This window comes from Anas platyrhynchos, chromosome 2 (genome assembly GCF_047663525.1).
Source record: "Anas platyrhynchos isolate ZD024472 breed Pekin duck chromosome 2, IASCAAS_PekinDuck_T2T, whole genome shotgun sequence".
In the NCBI taxonomy this organism is placed as follows: domain Eukaryota; kingdom Metazoa; phylum Chordata; class Aves; order Anseriformes; family Anatidae; genus Anas; species Anas platyrhynchos.
In genome coordinates, this window is record NC_092588.1 from 88,177,711 (window position 1) to 88,198,691 (window position 20,981).

Sequence of the window (20,981 nt, forward strand, 5' to 3'; positions counted from 1 at the left end):
TTAAGAATATGCCTTTGCAGTATTTTTAAAAAAACACAAAATAGTACTAGCTTTTGTTTCTAAGTTTTTGGAAAATGCAGAGGAAAACCATATATACTTCACCAGTTCGCACCTGCATCCACTTGAGTTAGGTTTTAAGAGCAGTTACATACTAAAACATGCAGTCATTTGATTCTGGTATGTTCTAGCTTTTGTCTTGCCAGAGGAATAGTCTTCAGAGGTTGCTAAACCCTGTAATTAGATAAGTCATACTGAGACACTGCAGAAAAACTTGGATCTCCCTGTTTCTCTTTCTAAACCTTAAAAACATTTTTATAGTTCAGTAAAGACTGAGTCAAAGGTTGATTTCATTCATTCTTCAGGCATGGGGTACACAAATATAAAAGGAGGTGACTTTTCTGTCCTGGCTCAATCCAGAGTAGCAGAATGGTGTTTAATATTTGTCCACTGATGGTTGATTCAGAAGCTGAAATGTGCAGTAATGTTTTTCACAGCTCCCTTTTATCAGCATCACAGCATGCAGCTGGAAGTTACAATACAATAGTGATAGCATGTTCAGGGAGAGGGGATGGGAAACTCAGATGAGATCTGTTAGGGAAACCTTAAAACCACTTTGGATATTAGAATTCTTTAGAGACTTAAAATTCCAACCTAGAAACTGTATTTCATACATCTGAGGAACACATTTAATAAGATAATTGTAGCATTCTTTTGGTTTTGATCTTATGAGCTCAGAGATGATGAAACTCCTGAGAGCCAAAGCACTCGGATCATTTTTCTGCACCTGAGTTTGATAGGACATTAATAGAAAAGACATGCTTGGATGGCAACAGCAGTTGTGTGTCAATGATAAGCATTCCTTGGATGTAGGATAGCTGGAATTTGCTTATAGCTGTTCAGATTAGGTGCAAGTACTTTCAGAGCCAGTCGTGACTTCAAGTTTTTCCGTAATGAATCTGCAAAGGGAATTTTTGATGAGCTCTCCTGGATGGAACTTCTGGGTAGAGCTTCTATGAGTTAAAAAAGTTGTGGATTTATAAAAGCCTCCAGAAATTGAAGGTGGTAGACTCTGTTTCTACATAGACTTTATTGGGTAGCTTGGTGGCTCAGCATGAGATTCTGTTTGATCATTTTGGCTTTTTTTAATCTATTAAAAGTCTGTATTGCCTGTATATCCACGGCAATTATATCATTTTCCTAGCAAGGGTTATATCATTATAAACTGTTTGCAGTGACAGTCCCTGACAATAACAGTTTAACAGCAAGGGCATGGCCATTCCCTGCAAGCCAGCAACTAGTACAATTTGAGATGCCCAAAGGTAGCCAAAATATCTATAGAAGATGTCAGATGTGACACAACTTAGAAGAGACTCGGGAACTGCTGCTGGAGGCCAAGTGGGATACCACAGTACATCTGAATCATCATTAGACACCTATCTGTGGACAGCAGAATCATGCTCCAGTTTGAAGAACAACTATTCACATTCTGTGAAAAACAAAAAACGGAGAAGGTTTCAGTGGGTGACAATGATGTTTGGCCAAGCTACATGTGAAGTAGATGCAAACTGAAGAACCAAAAGATAATGCCATGCCATTGTCTTCATTACTTAGGCAGATTTTCTCTCTTTCTTTTTTTTGGAGCAGGGAGGGAAATAGATTAAGGTTTCTTCTTCGATAGCTTATAAAAATGCTTGTCTTATTCTTAACTCTATCTTTATTTTTTTATAGAAATGACCTTTTTAATTCTTGACAGGATACAAAAAGATTTTATGGAGTAGCCTACTCAAATAACAAGTTATATTACATTCCTAGAATCAAATTACTGACACTCAAAAGGTTTCACATCTCTTTGGAGGGACACAGTAGTACCTTTCTTAGTATTAATTACACTTAATATTCCTCATGTAGTTAAAGAATATAAAAGGAGCCCTCAATATTGCAGTAATCTGTGTATTTGGTTAAGGGTGATCAGTCTTAATATGTCCTCACTTCACTCCCACATTAATGACTATAACAGTATGGGCCATATTTAACAGCTGCTCTAGTTCAAGCAGGTTCTGGTTTGGCCAGGTTCTGGATCGTTTGCTTAACTACACAGAAGCCTTTTTTAAGGTAATTTTTTGAACAGGTTTTGTAAAAGGCTAAGGGTTAGACCGTTTCAATATAAAGGTACTTTACAACATCTTCATTGAAGCAGTGAATGCAGTAAAAAGTTCTGAAGCAAGCAAAACCTCCTGCATTACATTAGATAAAATACTTGGACAGGAGCTGTTCACTGTCTCTGCAGCTAGTAGTCTGTTTCAGTCCATATCCTCAGAATTGTCCCTACTAGTCTGTTACAGATTAGACCTGTGTAGGCAGTGTTGAGGAGATAAAAAGGTTGCTATCTACCAAAGTAACTTTTTCTCAACTAAATTATCCATGCAGATTTACACCAGCTCCTGAGGTTTCCTTTTACCTCAGCTATTTGTGGAATGTTACAATGCTTAGGGAGTTAAGAAACAGAATTTTCTACATGTTCTTCCAGAACATTGGAATAGATGTGAGTCTTCCATTTAGTATGTAACATCTTCCATGGTTTCTGCCGCTTTATGGCAGGGAAGATAATCCCAATGGGGGCCTCTTTGGAGGTAGTACATTGAAGGAATAAAATTTGCTATGGTAAGTGACTACTCCAGTACATTTTTCCAGATATTCCAGAGTTGCTTTGTACATTTCAGCAACTATTAGTTAAGTCAATTTTAAGAACCCAGTCCTGGAAACACATAGAATTTTAATAGAGAAATAAAACTTAAAACATAATTAAATTAACCAATGGGCTAACAACAGAAGATGAGCACACAAATAAATGGGTGACATTTGATATGATGTTTCACAGAGAAATGCAATTTGATCCATTTTTTTCAGCATCCTTCTCAGGGTTGTATTGAAGAGATAGATTTATCCTTGCACTAATTAATTAATGAAAACACATGTTCATGTTGCTGGACTTGCTTCTTACAGCAGAGCAGAATATGATCCAGTAATAGGCAAGGTTATGTTAAAAAATAAGTTAAAAAAAGAGTAATTAGAAGAGATGGAACAAATATTGTTTTGGGCAGGCAATTTTGGATATTTTGTGAGACAGCTTAAAAAGAAGGGAGAAACCTTAAATGTCTGCCTTGGACATTAAACCACTTAAAATTACATTTTAGATTAACAAACAGAAAGAAAGCACAAGCAGAAATATTGTTGGTGTTGTTTTGGTAAGTGTTATAATTTCTAAGGATTTCCTTCCTAAAGGAAATATAAACAGATTGCTTTATTTTTATTGGAGCTGTATAATTATTTAGCCTTTACTAAATTAGTTCACTAGATCTGCAGTTAAACGTGAATGCATATTGCAGAATGATAATTCCCTTGTATGATTCAGAAATAATGTTTAAAAGTAGAACAGAGTCATGCAAAGGTTGAGATAATATACATTGGTGCTAAAAACATCATTTCTATAGAACTTTGTAATTAATGCATTTAGAGAATGGGCATTTTGTAGTCCATTACTGCAGTCTGTCATAAAATACTATTATGTGAGATGTTTAATATACCCTGCATTTGTATTCATGAACACATTGTGTTCTGGTACTTTTGGTGAACTGGACTCGCTGCAGAAGTGATACAGTAAATCTAATTCAATTTAGAGGTTAATTTAAAAGCTAATTGCATGGCAATTCAACATTTATTTATTTTTGAAAACAATAAAAAATATTTTAAAATGTAAATTCCTATTTGTTAGGTCTGATTTTTGAATATAGACACCTCCCACCAAAAAATGAAGGTGGTAGTTACTATTATTTAAGCAAGTATGTAGTTACTTGAACAGCAACATGACTCATGAGTTCTGTAGTTTTCAGTGGCCCAAATTGTGATTATTAACATTTGAGATATACAGCATAAAAATTCCTATGTTCAATAGTTCTCATGAATTACATGTTCAGTTTTTCAAGTCTTGCTAATGTGAATCATCCTCACTCATCTGAGGAGCATCAATTAGATGAAAGATTTCGTAGCAGATGTAAGTAGATTCATGTAGGTAGATGTGTGTGCTTTATATTAAAAAGCAAAAGTTACCAAGGTCTTCAGATACTTCAATATGGAAGCCAGTGTCCAGAAAAATATGTGTAATAAATAGAATAGATATATAGTAAAAGTTACCTCTAATGACTCTGCTCAGCTGGATGAAAGCATTTGTTTTTCATAAGGTGTTAACTAAGAAAGGGAAAGGGAGAGGGCTCAAATCTCCAATTGTGCTTTTCAAACTACACTATGTTCTAACAATAATCTGCTAATATTGCTGCTATTACACTGCCTCTAACGAAGATCCAGAAGGATACACCATGATATTTACTATGTCAGCACACGCAAAGAACAAAAAGGATAGTCCCAATCTAGGGCCAGTTAACTTAAAGAAGTTAAAATAACAGATAAATCTGTGGGATATATAAAACTTTTCTAATAAGCAGTAGTCCCTCTATAGTAATGATTTTTAAATATTGTTGTGGTTTTGGCATCTCAAATAGGATGAGTCTTTAGATTCTGCTTGAAAAGAAAATAATGAGGCACCTTTTGAATGTGAAGGTAGTATGGAAGGACTCTTAGAAAAAAAATACATGGATGGGGTAGTATCATGAATTGAACAGAAATGGTATTCAATGTCTGAGTAGTCATTAGAAGATGAGAAGATAATTAATATGTCAGTAGGTTAAAAATTAAATCTATTTGTTTGATGTGATGGGGAAGAGAGGAACCAAGACAGCAGTGATAGAAGGGCATTAATATGTTCAAAGTAGTGGACTAAAAAACTCATATTTAAAGCAGTCTCATAGTTGCTGAGAAAATTACATCTGTCAAGAGCTTAAAAGCCATATTACAGCAATTGAGACCTAAGATGAAAACGATAATGAGAAATTAAATTTTTATATATGGATAGTCTTAGAAACATCATATAGAAAGCACCTGCAAGTTTTAGAAATATTGTGAACAGAAAGATCCAGATACTTAAAGTTAAGATAATACTTGGGTTGCAGAACAGATTCACAGGTTGGAGAACTAATAATCCATTGTGCTCGAGAAAGGCTGGAACATGAAAATCTTGAGATTTTCATGAAGTTTAATATATAGGAAGAGCCATACAAAAAGTGGTAGAAACAGGTGATTATTTTAGTTTTGGCAGGGAAGAGAGCTCTGAAACAGAGAAGATTTGTCATTCATGAACATAGACATAGTAGTTGTACTTCTCACACTCTTCTTTTCCTAAGCATTTACTTTTAACCACTTCTAGGGAGAAGTTACTAGACTAAGTAGACCTTTTCATTTTTTTATACTCTGAGCAGTTTCAGTGATGTGTGCTGGGTGGAAGCTGCTGATTATCAATACCATTAATACCAGATCTGAAAGTAAAATAATGACAAACAGCATGTGAGTAAATGGACTGATTCTATTACATCGATACCACAGTAAGAAGGGGTAGGGTAAGAATAAAGGTTGAGTAGGCTGGGTAGGAATAAATCACAGAATCACGGAATTGTCTAGGTTGGAAGAGACCCCAAGATCATCGAGTCCAACCTCTGACCTAACACTAACAGTCCTCCACTAAACCATATCACTAAGCTCTACATCTAAACGTCTTTTAAAGACCTCCAGGGATGGTGACTCCACCACTTTCCTGGGCAGCCCATTCCAATGCCTCACAACCCTCTCGGTAAAGAAGTTCTTCATAATATCCAACCTAAAACACCCCTGGCGCAACTTTAGCCTGTTCTCCCTCGTCCTGTCACCAGGCACGTGGGAGAATAGACCAACCCCCACCCAGAATTAATAACAAAATACTGGATAGAGGCTTAGGAGAAAAGCTAATCATCAAAGCAGTGAATGGCTGGTTGTTGACTATGAACACGGAATCGTGTTTGTAAGTCCAATGAACAGAAACAATGCCCACCTAAGGGGTCAGAGTGGCCATCTGCATGGGATCTGAAGCCATCAGTAAGGACATGAGAAATGATAAAAAGAGACAAGAACTGAAAATGGAAGAAGAGGTTGAAAAGGGTTAAGTGAATAGAAGACAGAAGTTTGGAATAGGGGAAGGAGGTTGATATAGTTCTAGAGAGTCTTATGAGAGAGCTGAGGATGAAGAAGAGGGCAGATTTAGGTCAGAACTGCCAAAAAATGCAAAATCAAATATTTGAAACCTATGATTCGTCTCAGAAACTTGCATATTCCTAGTCTAGAAAGGATTTAAAGGTTTGTGGTGCAAAAATATGCTTTCTTGCTGGTTGGAATGGCTGAAGATTGAAGTGTTGATCCAGAAGGTGTAATTAATATTTGGGATTTTGCTAGAATGGTTGTAGTGCCACCAGCAAACTCCTGAGATCAGCTTTCCTGATCCTCTGTGTGCTCATGCTTTGCTAGATGGAACATTTGGTCAGAGTTGGCATCTTAGCTGATAGAACTCAGGACATCTGTCATTCTTGTTGGAGCACCAGCTACGGCACGCAGGGAGCTAGACAACCACTCTGGTGCTTACATCTGTCTATTTAAGATAGGGGATTGGCAGTAAAAAAATAGATTAGGCAAGGAAGTGGTGATTATAGCATAGAGAACAATTTTGTACTAACGTGGATAGTGAATCAAGGCTTACCAGTCTAGTTCACTTAGCCAGTTCCGTTGTTATTCTGAAGTCCGCATTATAGCAATCAAGTACCTACACAAAATAAATAAGACGTTTTTAAAAAACAGAACTGCATCCAAACTGTGGGGGTGTGTTCCCCTTCTATGTTACTCTTGTATTTTCAATAGCTTATTAAAAAAGGAATTGTTTTCTTGTTTTATTTTGTGAAATGTGTGAATTGTGCTCAGGGCAGCTTGAATGCTTGCATGGTGTGAAACAGCAGTTAGCACAATGTAAACTGCAAACTGTACTTGAAAATAAAGTTCTAATTACAAGTGTCATCCTGATCTAGTAGTAATATATATATGTATGGTGTATTAAATAGTGAGTTAACTACTTCTAGGGAGAATAATGGATTCCTTTGATACTGCAGTTTTCACGGGGCAGAATGCCTAGCATGAGACATGGTGCTAGGTAGTCCTTCAGAGGAAGTGTCTTGACTAAAAGTTACTACGGCAATTATAAGCATAAATTACATCTTTTCAACAGATTTAATTAGAAAAATATTTCCAAATGTTAGGGCCAGTGTGAATGGGAGTCTGCTTACCTCCATATAAATAGCTACTGCCATTTTAGGTGATTAGGATAGCTAAGTAAACAATGTAAGACTTAAGATATGGTGTGGGACCTGTGTTCAGGAATCTTTGAATAACTATAACTGTTTTGTGCCTTTTTTTTTTTTTTTTTTTTTTTTTTTTTGCCTATTTAATAGAATTCCCAAATAGCTTGATATTCTAGCCTAAAATTGATGAAATTTATTTAGTGATGAAAGTTTTCTAAGTTTTTCAAAAACAATTTTTTGTCTTTTCTCACATGTCCCAAATCCTGATCATTTGAGTCTTTAATTCCCATCAACAGGCATTAGTGAAAAAATGTTACAACCAATTCCTGATTGATTGTTTCAGCAGGCTTTTTCTATTTCTTGATGTGGAAACCTGTTAATAAATTACAGTGTACCTCTTTTATACCTCTTGCCTGTGATAAGTAGTTCATGCTTATTTAGTAGTGTAAGTAGCCTGTCTTGGGTAGAACCTTTCAAGACCTCCCCTGGGTTCTTTACAAGGTTTGCTGTGTCAACTGTGAAATGCTACTGTAGTTCTTTTCCACAACAAAAATTTGCTGGAGGAAGTAGGCTTTGTTGACTTTGTTTCAAAACTTACTTATACTGCTTCTCATTTTTGAATGTTTGTCAGTTGTGCTGAAGTCTTCAATGCTGTCACTTTTGTTTACACTTCAATGAAGCCAGTAGAGAATGAGTCTTACAGTTTTAGCCACATGCTGTTTTTGTTCCCCTTACTAGTTTTTCTTTTTATTTTTTCTATGTTTTTACATATTTTTCTGGCAGTGTCTTCCCTCCAGGGCACTATTAAACTTTGCCATTTCTGTGACAAGTGTATTCCGAGTACACGAGTACACTGTAGTGATACTCACACAAACTATATTATTGGAAGAAGGCCATATACTGAGCTAAGGGCTCATTTTTCTGATCTTTTATGCTGAAAGCAATTTCTCAATAGTTTCAGACAGTCGTGAACCTTGCCATCAAGATGGTATCACTTGCTGGCTTCATGTGTTTGTAGCTACTCTGCTAACACTGGAAGAAGAGACTTCAAACAAGAATATTGAAAAAAGCAACATGATGAGAGGACTGGAGCACCTGTCGTACGAGGATAGGCTGAGAGAACTGGGCCTGTTTAGCCTGGAAAAGAGAAGACTGAGGGGAGACCTCATCAATGTGTATAAATATCTGAGGATGGAGCCAGTCTCTTTTCAGTTGTGCCCAGTGAGAGGATGAGAGACAACGGGCACAAATTGAAGTATAGGAGGTTCTGGCTCAATATGAGGGGGCACTTTACTGTGAGGGTGACAGAGCACTGGCACAGTTTGCCCAGAGAGGCTGTGGAGTCTCCTTCTCTGGAGATATTCAAAACCCACCTGGATGCCATCCTGCACAGTGTGCTCTCGGTGATCCTGCTTGGCAGGGGGTTGGAGTAGATGATCTTCAGAGGTACCTTCCAACCTTGGCCATTCTGTGATTCTGTGAAGATCCATAAAATTGGCATCCAGAAAACTGCATCCTAAGAAAATGAGAGCATACTTCAGTATGCTTTCTCTTCTTTGATGCTAAGGAAACTCCCGCTGCTCACCAAGGAAGAACAGACAGGGAGAATCTACTTCTTAATGGGACACTTTATATATCTCTAATGACTATTATCTGAGCAGTCTGAAATTTACAGTCTGCTATACCTAGTGGTTACTCCCTGAATATTGTGTTCCTCCATGGATGACAAGATTAAGCATCTCAATTTCAGGACTGCTGTTTCATAGGAGGAAAGCAGTCCAACATACTTTGCTTGGAGGAATCAGCATAACATAGTTGCTCTCTGGCTCCTGTCAGAGTAACATGAATAGAATATTGGAGTCTTAAAACATGCAGCCTTTTCCTGCGCTTGCAACACTGTCTTCCACATAACCTCTTCTTTAGTGGCCTCAAGACTCATTGGAAGCTCCAATCATTTAACGTCACTTTCCAAAAAGGACACTTTGCCTATATTAAAATGTACAATGATGACTTAAAATCATCATTAAAATAATAATTTTAAATCATCTTAATATTCCCATGAGATTTAATAAAGAGGGTCACTTTCTCTTCAAACAGCATTTACAGAATATTGCGATCATCTCATTGCTTTCTGAAAGTTTGTATCAAATAGTAATTTGATTAAGTACTGTCTGCTTTTTGTCAAACTCAAGGGGAAGGTCTTCATGTCATCCACTGCTTCATATAAGGAGAGGGACCATCAAATGCTTCTTAGGGATTTCAAATTCCTCTACTTCAGTCTTTCTTTTCTATGGCTTGGAATAAAAGATTTAGAAATATGTAGAATAGTTGATGATTGTCAGGGAATACATCTACTTCAGAGTTTTTACATTAGTAAGAGTTGATACGATTACCAGATATTTGAATGTGTTTTAAAATTGTAGATTCCTTGGGAAGAGTTTATGGCTGTGGGGGCTTCAGAAGCTCATCTACCTACCGGACCTTCCATTCATACTTTTGTAGATCTCACTGATATGATTGCTGTAAACCTAGCCACAGCAATTAGGACCCACAGGATCTAAGAACTTCAGTCTTCCAGACCAGATTATTTCAGAATAGATGCAATCTGTATTTCAGTTACTTGCAGATGTTTTGGTGTTTACTTGACACAAGGGAATCTTTGTCTTCATTGTACAGCTCTCATGAATTAGCTCCTCATAATAATCTCCAAGAGATTCCTCTTGTCATTTTTTTTTTTGGGGGGGGGGCGGGTTCAGAGGTACAAAAATCAAGTCCCTTTACTTAAAAATCACCTAGCATTTCCATGGTGCTATGTGTCTGATCTTGAATTAACATATCTGAAGTGTGAATATTGTCTTTGTCCCAGTGTCACTGTCTCCCACTTTTTCATCCTGCCCTAAAATAACTTTGCTAATGAATTGGCCAGATTAAGTACTGAGCCATTGTTGCCTCTTACATGTGAATCCCTTGGTTATGACACTGAATTTGTCACTTCACTGTTTCTCTACTCCCCTCAGTCACTATGCTGACTACCTCTTTTCCAGGATTCTGACAGAAGTAGGGAAGATTCTTGGGACAGAAATCTCCTTCAGTGGGACTTAAACTGTCTTTTTTTCTTCTGGTAATCAAATGCCTAATTCTCTTTTGGGTAAGAGGATTTTGTAGATTTTGTTTTATGATATGAAAAGGAAAATTAGTTTAGAAAGTTAAATAACTTCCTTTACAAGCTCAAATTCATGTGGGGATTTGCATTGTTCCAAAGGGGTGATTAATTTGCATCTCTTGTATTTATTTTCATTAATCAAGAAAAACACTTTCGGAAAAATTCTGTATGTGCTGATACGCCATGATCCTACTGCTTGATCTGTCTGCAGCACTCATAATCTCTGCAGAGTGATAAGAGATCCCAAGTAGCATCTGCTTAGCTGCCTGCTGGAGAATTCTGCATCTGGACTCAGTTAGCATCTTGACTGAGAGACTGAGCTGCTTCCCTTTGTTTGGCCATGAGTAGGCATTCAAAACTGACATTCTAAAAGCTGTTCTGGCAGAAACTGGAAGGTTTGTTTTCATGGTCACACATGGACACACAAAAAAGTCAATCTTTTTCTTACAGTGTTAGGGCTACACAACCATTTCTAGTCTACCTAGTGGAGAAACTAGAAAGATTAATTCCTTCTTCCAGTCTCTTTTCTCCCTTAAAATCCTCTATGAGTTAAGGCCAGTATGGCAGAAACAGTCCTTTTCACTACATTGCAGAAGCTGTCTGGTGCCAGTGTCAGAATACTGGCCATTTTCTTGATTTTTTCATACAGGTTCTTGGGATGTTAGGCCATAGTCAATATTCTCTACTTCAGAGTTGTTCTTATCAGAGTAGCAGTAGTTGAAAGAGACCTAAGTAGTTCTTACTACCTTCATGATTTAGTTGTCTGAACCTGTGAATGCCTTCTTCATTTAGGTTTTATGGTTTTCTGTCACTCTCACCCATGCCATAAAATAAATTCCACTAATGTTCCTGACCAAGGAAATGCCAGATTTCCATCTGACATGCTTTCTGCATCAGTGCTTGTAGGGATGAGTTGCTTACAAGCTTTGGATATCAAGGGTCATTTGAATATTTTTCTTGTCTGTTCCTATACATTCCAGAGAGGTAAAACAGAGTACCATCCCATGTAGATGAATTTACCAAGCGAACAACAAGTTGTCTCAGGACTTCCTGTAGGATCATTAGGGTGTTTTTCCAAGAGCACCCTAAACTATTGTCATCAGCACTCAGATCCTACTGTTAATATTTTTAAGAAAACTGGAAACAGTGCTGGCTGTAAGACAGAGCAATTTGACAGTTAGCTGATGTGAAAAGAAGACCAACACCTCCATCATATGTGATTATTGAATTTAAAGAAGGGACTATGGTCTAGAAAATATAATAGTTTGAAAAATAATCTGCAGAACAGTAAGTAGTCCTTTGATATATATATTTTTTTAAGTACATCATGTGCTTACAGCATGTGCTTATCTTTCTTTTTTTAGGTGCTTCTTGATTTCAGAGAAACCAAGGGTATTTTTATGTCTGTATTTGTACTGGAAGAGATGTTACATGGGCTATGTATGAGTCATATAAGCACCATTAAGCCAAGAACAATTTATAGTTTAAGGACTTCCAAGCACAACAGTATGCACGGATATTACAGTTTTTGATAATATAACAACTGTTTCTGGTAGTGCTGTGAGTGCTGATGCATAGTATTATGTCAGAAAGCTGTGTATTTTCAGTGGTTATCCCAAAATATTAGAAAAAAATTGTTTACAAATTCAAACAGCAGCATCTACTAGCTTGTAGCAATGATTATGTAGCAATATCCGTAAAAGCTTACTAAGGCAATTGCTTTTTAAAATTTTGCGTTTTTTAAATTCTTATATTGAATATGTTAAAATTTAACATATTAATATTAACAAATGTACCAAGCATACATTATATTAGTATGTATAATCATAAATGTATTGTGTCCTTTTATATCAAGTTTTAATTATTACACATTTTACATAATATATAAACCAAAAAGCATCATAATAAACAAGTTAATTCTTCCATTAGGCCAAATTTTCAAGCAGTATGCTGTTTACCATATTAATTTGCACAGTCTAAATTTTATAATTATGACTAAATTGTCTTCAAATGAAGATTTATTGCTAATGTAATTGATTATAGAATCAATCTAATTGACTTGCTAACCTAGTAGATTGCATTCTAATTGAGTTTTAGAGCAGGTTTTAACAGATTTTGTTCAAGCCAGAATCCAGGATTGTCTTCTCCATGATTACATGCTAGCTGATAATACCTTGGTATTTTTATCATTCTGCCTTTTAGCCCTCACCCAAGATATCTTACTTGGGGATTAGGCAAGGCAACAACCTTACCTCTGAACTAAGTATATGTTCCTTTCATCTTGCCCTCAAAATCCGAAGTTTCCTTGTTTTATATCTCACAAGGAAGCACTTGAAAACAGGATTGTGTCTTCCCTTATGCTGCATCTCCCAGGTTTTCTGAGGTCAAGTGAAAATTCTCATCCTATTCTGTGAATTAGTTTTGGTTAGGACCAAAAGGCCTGAGGCCAATATTTGTACTCAGATGTTTTCTTGTGAGGTACCCTTCACTACTGAAACACATCATTGCCATATAGCAATAGGAAGAAGACTGGACAATAAAGGTACTTCAAATCCTGTGCGTAATTGATGGTAAGGAGTTGCTTTGTGCCAGAAATATTGTGAGGGGCCTGATTCTCAGCTGTGAATGATGTTTCTGTAGGGTGCAAAGGAATCCAGTGACAATAGATGAGGATAATACGGATTGATATTGATACGGATTCAGTCAGATTAGAAGCAAATAGTAGAAAGCAGTAAAATGCTGTGTACTTTAAACAAAACAACTTCTTAAACATGCTTTTCCAAATGGTTTTGTTTGTACCCCTAGGTTTTTTGGCTCCATCATCTAATCATCATTGTGTGTTCAGCCTCGATTGGAAAAATACATTAATGCTTAGCATTTTTAACTCTTTTATAGTATGGTGCCATAGAAAAATCCTCCTTCAGTCTTCTTCCAGTAAACTCAAAATTCTGAACTCTGAATTTCTCATTATATAGCATTTTTTACACCTTCATATCATTTTCATGGTTCTTTTTCAGGAAAAACCTTTCTATGGCCTCCTTTTCAGTATCCAGAACCACTGAGGTAGACCAGTGTCTGAGAAAAGTAATGATGCTTTATGTGGTACTAAATTCATGTTCCTACTCATCCCTATAGAGGTGATGTGAATACAGGAATCAATTTCATCTGCTCTCTCATTGTTTCAGTATACATCTATGTGTCCAGTATGTGAACAGAAAATGTTTCCGTAAATGACATTGAAGAATTGTACTATTGCATATTCTGAATACCATGCAAATATCATTTATTAAGATTCCACTTCTAAAGAAGTGGAAGTTTAAAACTTGCTTTAGCTCAGGAGAAAAATAGGTTTGAATCAAGGCCTACCTAAAGGGAATGCACCGGCCATTAGGGTGTAGAATATTCTCACATAAACCCCTTATCTTGCATCTTGTATAGGTTGTAAAAATGATTTGATTATTTATTGTGTTGAAAAGACAGAGAAAGAGTAATCAACAGTTTTGGAAAATCCAGTTAGTAGATGAAATGTGAGTTTCAGTAAATGGGCTTAATACTTAAGATAGACTAGAAGACATCAAAAATTGTCAAGAGCAGATGATCCCTCTATACAGTGACAAGTGGTCAGGGTGTTTTGTGAGAGGGGCTTGTTCTGTCCCTCCATGCTGAGCAATTTTTACACACCTTTAGAGTTGCATGATATTATCCACATGGTCAGCATATTTTTTCCTGTTAAAAGTATTCAGTAGTTTTAGCTCAGCAGGTTTAGAGAGAAGGAAAATGCATCTCCAGAACTCTTTTTGATATTTCCTTTTTGTGTCCATGGAGAAACAGATTTCCAGAATATCTGGGCTTCTGGGCACTCAGAAATCTGAGATGCATCCAGTGGAAAGGCAGATGTTCTACTCAATCAGGTATACGCAATAAGCCAACATTTCTAGGAGCTATCAGCTTCTAGGGACTACCAGCTAAATTGCATGTGTGCTGCATGGATGGACTGTACCTCCACAGTGAACGCTATGCTTTCAGAATGTCCCAAGTACAGTAATGGTATAGCCTTCCAAGCAGACTGAGAAGTTACAGGCCAAATTATCTGTATTCACAATCTTTCTGATACACAAAAAGAATGGAAATTATGGAAATTAATGGAAAATTATGTCTGGAAGCACTTTGTCTTAATGGAAATTAATTAAAATTAAATTTCTGTCTTAAATCTTTTTTAAGATTTTTAAAATCTTTTTTTTTGGTCTTAAATCTTTTTTAAATTAAATCTTCGTCTTAATGGAAATTAATGGAAATTATGACTGGAAGCACCTTGCCTTAATAATTTATCAAAAGTAGGTAGCATTAAAGGTGAACAGCAATTTTTGTGGCATCAGTTATTTTTAAAAAGGACATAAAAATAGAAGCCTATGGCCAAAAATGGCATTTCAAATGTTTGCATGTATGTGCCTATGCATTTTCTATCCAGGTTGGTCAATAGCTTGACAATATCTCTGCATATTAAATCACACAGATGGTGTTCCGTACATACTGCAAAACACATTAGAAAAATTAATTATCTGATTTTCTAGACTATTAGCAGGAACAGGCACTCTAAAAATGGTTTACTGGACCTAAATCACTGAGTACTTTTGCTTAAGTTTTATTCATAAACAGATTGAAAATCCTGTTATGCATTATGAATGACTGTTTAAGAACTTGTTCCTGTCAAAGCTATCAGATTCTAGCAGCCAGAGCAAGTAGGCCAATCTATAATGACTTTTTGAAGTCATATAATTGATACATCTTTGGGCAAACCATACTATGTTATAATAGGTCACCATCAGGTTTGTTCACTGCCAGCTATTTTTAATAAATTTTATATTAAATGCACCCTCAAGACTGACTAGAGAGAATGAGAGTCTACTGTGAGTAGATTCCGTAACAAAATGTGTTTGTAATCCTCTTAATTTTCAATTTAAGCATTTTTTTTGGATTACAGACTGAGGCAGTTGAAGCATGTGCACATTTTCTTTTGCTACCTTTGCTACTATGATTGCAACGGTATAGCATATCTGGAAGAGTAGATAGAGTAGATAGCTGGTAGCAACCACGTCAAACTGACACATCCAAATCCAGTAGAGATTATGAGTATCTTCAGAGTCTTAAAAAAAAAAAAGGAATCTGTCAGACCAGACCAGTTCCTCTAGTTTACTTCTATATTTTATTTAGCATTACACCAACATGACAAGGTTGATCATGAACAAGTGTTCACATGTATGCTACGTCTTACTATGTTTTTAAAGGACATACATTTTTATAATGACTTTTTATTTGTTCTGGACCCAGAACCTTAGTAGTCACATTGATTTCTGGATTGATATGGATTTAAAGAAAGTGTATGTGGCCTATTGCTTATGATGACATGCTTGAAAAACTGAGCACTAACTGAGTCACAAATTTAAAAAGTGGTAAAGGCATACATTTGTAAAAGATAGTGCTACCCCTAAGAAACATGGGATAATCCTTATCTGTCTTCATAGGATCACAGAATAGTTTGGGTTGGAAGGATCCTTAAAGATTATGATGTTCCAACTCCCCTGCCATGAGCATCAACACCTTCCACGAGATCAGGTTGCTCAAGGCCCCATTCAGCCTGGCCTTGAACACTTCCAGGGGTGTCTTATGTCTCATCATCTGCTGCTGGTCTTCCTGAGTTGGTACTACAAAATCAGTAGGAGAGCTAATCTCTGTCATCTAATGTGGGGAGTGATAAACAATTTTCATATGTTCTTTATTAAAGATGTAAGAAAACCTGTAGTTTCACTGCAGACATTTTTCCTATAAAGTATTCTAAGTGCAATTTCATTCTTAATCAATGCTTTTAAGATCACATTACTGCCACATGTTTTATAATAACAAGGCATCATTAAAAAAAATGTTAATATGATTTATCACAAAGATGACAAATCTTTGAATATTATATCCTTCTTTATGTAAGTAAGGAGCATATATAACATGTATATGCAAGAAGCATATATGCATATGATGCATATAACTGTATTAACTTCATTTTTTAATAATTAGCCTTTCAAAGCAGTATGCTTCTTTCAACTTCTGGAAGTCTCTACCTAAAAAATAAGAAATTATGCAGTAATTCTCCTTGACAGAGCACACACACAGAAGAAAAGGGGAAAAAAGGTTTAGGGGGTCAGAAACAAAACTGTGGGGTGCCATTAGTGTATCAGACTTCTGAATGACTCATGAAAGGAAGAGCAATAGTAAATAAAAGATTAAAAGTCAAACATAATAAAGTGTCAGTAAAAGTGAAATGGAGATTTCACTTTTATTCTAATAAAATAGATTCTAATGGAGATTAGGCGGAAACAGAGAGTGTTTCGCTACTGGAAGGAGGGCCGGGTGACATGGAAAGAATACAGGGATGCTGCTCGTGTCTGTAGGAAGAAAATTCGTGTGGCTAAAGCACACCTAGAGTTGAAGCTGGCTGTGTCTGTGAGAGAAAATAAAAAGGGTTTTTTTAGATATGTGAATGGAAAAAGGAGAACTAAAGAATACATAGGGCCGCTCCTTGACAGGGAAGGTCTTCTCACAGACGATGACATAGGCAAAGCAGAGACGCTTAACGCCTTCTTTGCCTCTGTCTTCAATGCCGATGATGGGCTTCGGGACCCAGGGTGCCCCGAGCTGGAGGACCGGGACGGTGGAGATGACAAACTCCCGACCGACCCTGAACGTGTGCGGGATCTGCTACTCCACCTGGATCCCTACAAGTCCATGGGTCCGGATGGGATTCATCCCCGGGTGCTGAAGGAGCTGGCGGACGTCATCGCGGAACCTCTCTCAATTATTTTTCAACGATCCTGGGAGTCTGGAGAGGTCCCGGTAGACTGGAAGCTGGCAAATGTTGTGCCGATTTTCAAGAAGGGTCAGAAAGAAGACCCTAGCAATTACAGGCCTGTCAGTCTCACGTCAGTGCCTGGTAAAATCATGGAGAAGATGGTTCTCGAACGTATTGAGGCGCACCTGGGGGACAAAGCAGTCATTGGTCCCAGCCAGCATGGGTTTGTGAAGGGTAGGTCCTGCCTAACTAACCTGATTTCCTTTTATGATAAGATCACCCGTATGGTGGACCAAGGGAAACCAGCTGATGTGATTTTTTTGGACTTCAGCAAGGCTTTTGACACGGTTTCCCATAGGATCCTACTGGACAAAATGTCCAGCATACAGCTAAATAAAAACATCATACGATGGGTGAGCAATTGGCTAACGGGCAGGGCCCAAAGGGTTATGGTGAATGGGGCTGCGTCAGGCTGGCGGGCGGTCACCAGTGGGGTCCCTCAAGGCTCCATTTTAGGGCCGGTACTTTTCAATATTTTTATAAACGATCTGGATGTAGGAATAGAAGGCATTTTGAGCAAGTTTGCTGATGACACCAAACTTGGAGGAGTTGTGGACTCAAATGAGGGTGAAAAGGCCTTGCAGAGGGATCTGGATAGGTTGGAGAGCTGGGCGATCGCCAACCGCATGAAGTTCAATAAGAGCAAGTGCCGGGTCCTGCACCTGGGACGGGGAAACCCTGGCTGCACGTACAGACTGGGCGATGAGACGCTGGAGAGCAGCCTAGAAGAGAGGGATCTGGGGGTCGTGGTAGACAGCAAGTTGAATATGAGCCAGCAGTGTGCCCTGGCAGCCAGGAGGGCCAACCGTGTCCTGGGGTGCATCAAGCACGGCATCGCTAGTAGGTCGAGGGAGGTGATTGTCCCGCTCTACTCTGCGCTGGTGCGGCCTCACCTCGAGTACTGTGTGCAGTTCTGGGCACCACAGTATAAAAAGGACATGAAACTGTTGGAGAGTGTCCAGAGGAGGGCTACGAAGATGGTGAAAGGCCTGGAGGGGAAGACGTACGAGGAACGGCTGAGGGCACTGGGCCTGTTCAGCCTGGAGAAGAGGAGGCTGAGGGGAGACCTCATCGCAGTCTACAACTTCCTCGTAAGGGGGTGTCGAGAGGCAGGAGACCTTTTCTCCATTAACACCAGCGACAGGACCCGCGGGAATGGAGTTAAGCTGAGGCAGGGGAAGTTTAGGCTGGACATCAGGAAGGGGTTCTTCACAGAGAGAGTGGTTGCACACTGGAACAGGCTCCCCAGGGAAGTGGTCACTGCACCGAGCCTGACTGAATTTAAGAAGAGATTGGACTGTGCACTTAGTCACATGGTCTGAACTTGGGTAGACCTGTGCGGTGTCAAGAGTTGGACTTGATGATCCTTAAGGGTCCCTTCCAACTCAGGATATTCTATGATTCTATGATTCTATGATTCTATGAAAGTGTAGGAAGTTCTAAAGGGACAAAAATACAACGTTGTATTAAAATCAGAAGCATGACTTCTATTTTGTTTATGAAAGCACCATCTTCAAGGAAAGTTTTTTTTACTGTATATTAAGGTAAAAAAAAAAGTGTTCTTTTAATGGGCAAGAGGAATGGCATGGTACATTGTAGCATTACAGATATGGTGGGAAGGAGCATGAAATGGGATCCTATTTCACAGAAATTTAAAGGATTTTATGAGTCTGTCTTTGAAAAAATATTATTGTAGTTGTTCAGATACAAATATTTAAAGTTTTATTTTATTTCTTATTTTTAAGCAAAAATCTTATCACTATATTTACTGCTCTTTATAGAAGCCAACACTAAAAGGTTGTATAGATCTTTTTTGGTTGGGTCAAACTTAGATGAAAGAACTCTTACTGATTACAGAATGTATAGTCAGCAAATGACAAAAAAAATTAGGAAGTCATAATTCATAATCTTGAGCAATTAAGAGTTATAAGGCAAGTTATATAAAGAAAATGAGAAATACTTTTATGGAAATAATGGATTTAAATTATGGCATGCTACTAATGACACAATTATTCAATTTGAAATATTAAATAATTCAGACTGTTAAATTCTAAATGCAGTTTCTCAACATTAACTATCACTGATTTATTTTTACTACATTACTTTTGTGACCTCTTTATTGAAAGCAGTAATTTTAACACTAAAAGGTGACATGATTATAACAACATATAGTAGGGCATGCAGTAAGGTGAATGTTTGTAAGAAATCAAATAAAGCTTAAATGGCTTTTGGTACTATAAACAGAATCCTACTCTTAGAAAAGGTCTTCTGTACTTCAGTGTTTGTCAAAGTGTATATTCACATGTATTAGCTAAACTTTGCATGAGAATTCAGATAGTAGAAAGCATTTTAATCACAACTGCTGTTCTTCAATAATCTTGTCATGAAATGCAATGCCACCAAACAATACAGTCCCATGTAATTCTTCTCATTGCCTGATGGCTAATATTGTCTATGTCTACTTAAAGACCTAAGTCTTTTGTACTTATTTACATATGAATGGCCTTGTAACTATAGAATACCTTCTTCACTACGTGAAAGATAGGTCTGCCTCAGTCCCATCTGCTTGCTCGTTATAATTCATACCCAACTCAGGAAAAGTTAAGGGAAAAAAATAAAGGCATATATTTCCCAAGAGATGGCCTCAGAATAAGTTTCTGAACCAAAATTATTTAGTTAGCCATTAGGAACATGCACAGTTTTGCCACTTGCTCTAAGACGGGACATAAACAGTAACCAAGGTCCCCAACTTGGTCGCATGTTAGAACTTAACATCAATCCATATCACTGTTACGGTGTTGGATTCTTATGGCAGGCTGCTTAGCTCTAGGAGACAAGTTACTAGTTTTGTATAAAACTCTCTGGACTTCTTGAATACCTTGTATTTTACACAATCCTTCTTCTCCTTTTACTGTGGAATCTCACCAATTAGTTGAATTTACAGATTATACTAATAAGAACAATAGGAACATAACTTTTATGAAATATATAATTTTATAAAGTATACCTTATATACTTTATTTATACTTTTATAAGGTAACTGCTGACCTTCATATTGAGAAAGGTGGGGGAGTATAGTTTCTTTTGTACAGAAAAAAGGCAGCAGATACCGCAAAGGACAAAGTGGCTGAGTAATAGAAGAAAACATCCAAGTCCTTTTAGAGGTTCTTGGTTTTTTTTTGTTTTTTTTTTTTGTTTTTTTTTTTTAATGTTCTTTGATTTTTAAAGGCAAAGTAGTTAGGAACTACAATCTCTGGAAGGTTTGTGCATTTTCTCAGTAACTGAGGTGGCTCACCTTCCTGGTTGGTAGCATGCTAATATGCTGAATCTTTGAAGTTACTGAATTTATAGAGGTTGAGGGATTCAGTTACTTAGATTCTTTACAGACAATTCATCTGATCAGGAGAATAGCAAAATAACTAGAATACATAACTGAGAACATGCTAGGGTCATATCTATGTCTCTTAGGACTTTTCAAGGTCAAGATTTTCTATAAAGAAAAAGTTTGGGAAAATCAACAGATGCCCTACTGAGATCCTTTTGAGAACTTTTTATGAAAAAAAAAAAAAAAAAGTGGTAGGAGTGGTTGATTCTGGTTGGAAAGGGGTGACAGGAATAGAAATTGCATGCCAGACAATACCAGAATAAAGAGTGG

At 37.3% G+C, this 20,981-nt stretch overlaps 1 protein-coding gene across 1 annotated transcript in view; it reads left to right on the plus strand.

Moving 5' to 3' along the window:
* MARCHF11 (membrane associated ring-CH-type finger 11) overlaps nucleotides 1-20,981 on the plus strand; it is a 32,358-nt gene that overhangs the window by 1,353 nt on the left and 10,024 nt on the right. The window lies entirely within an intron of this gene.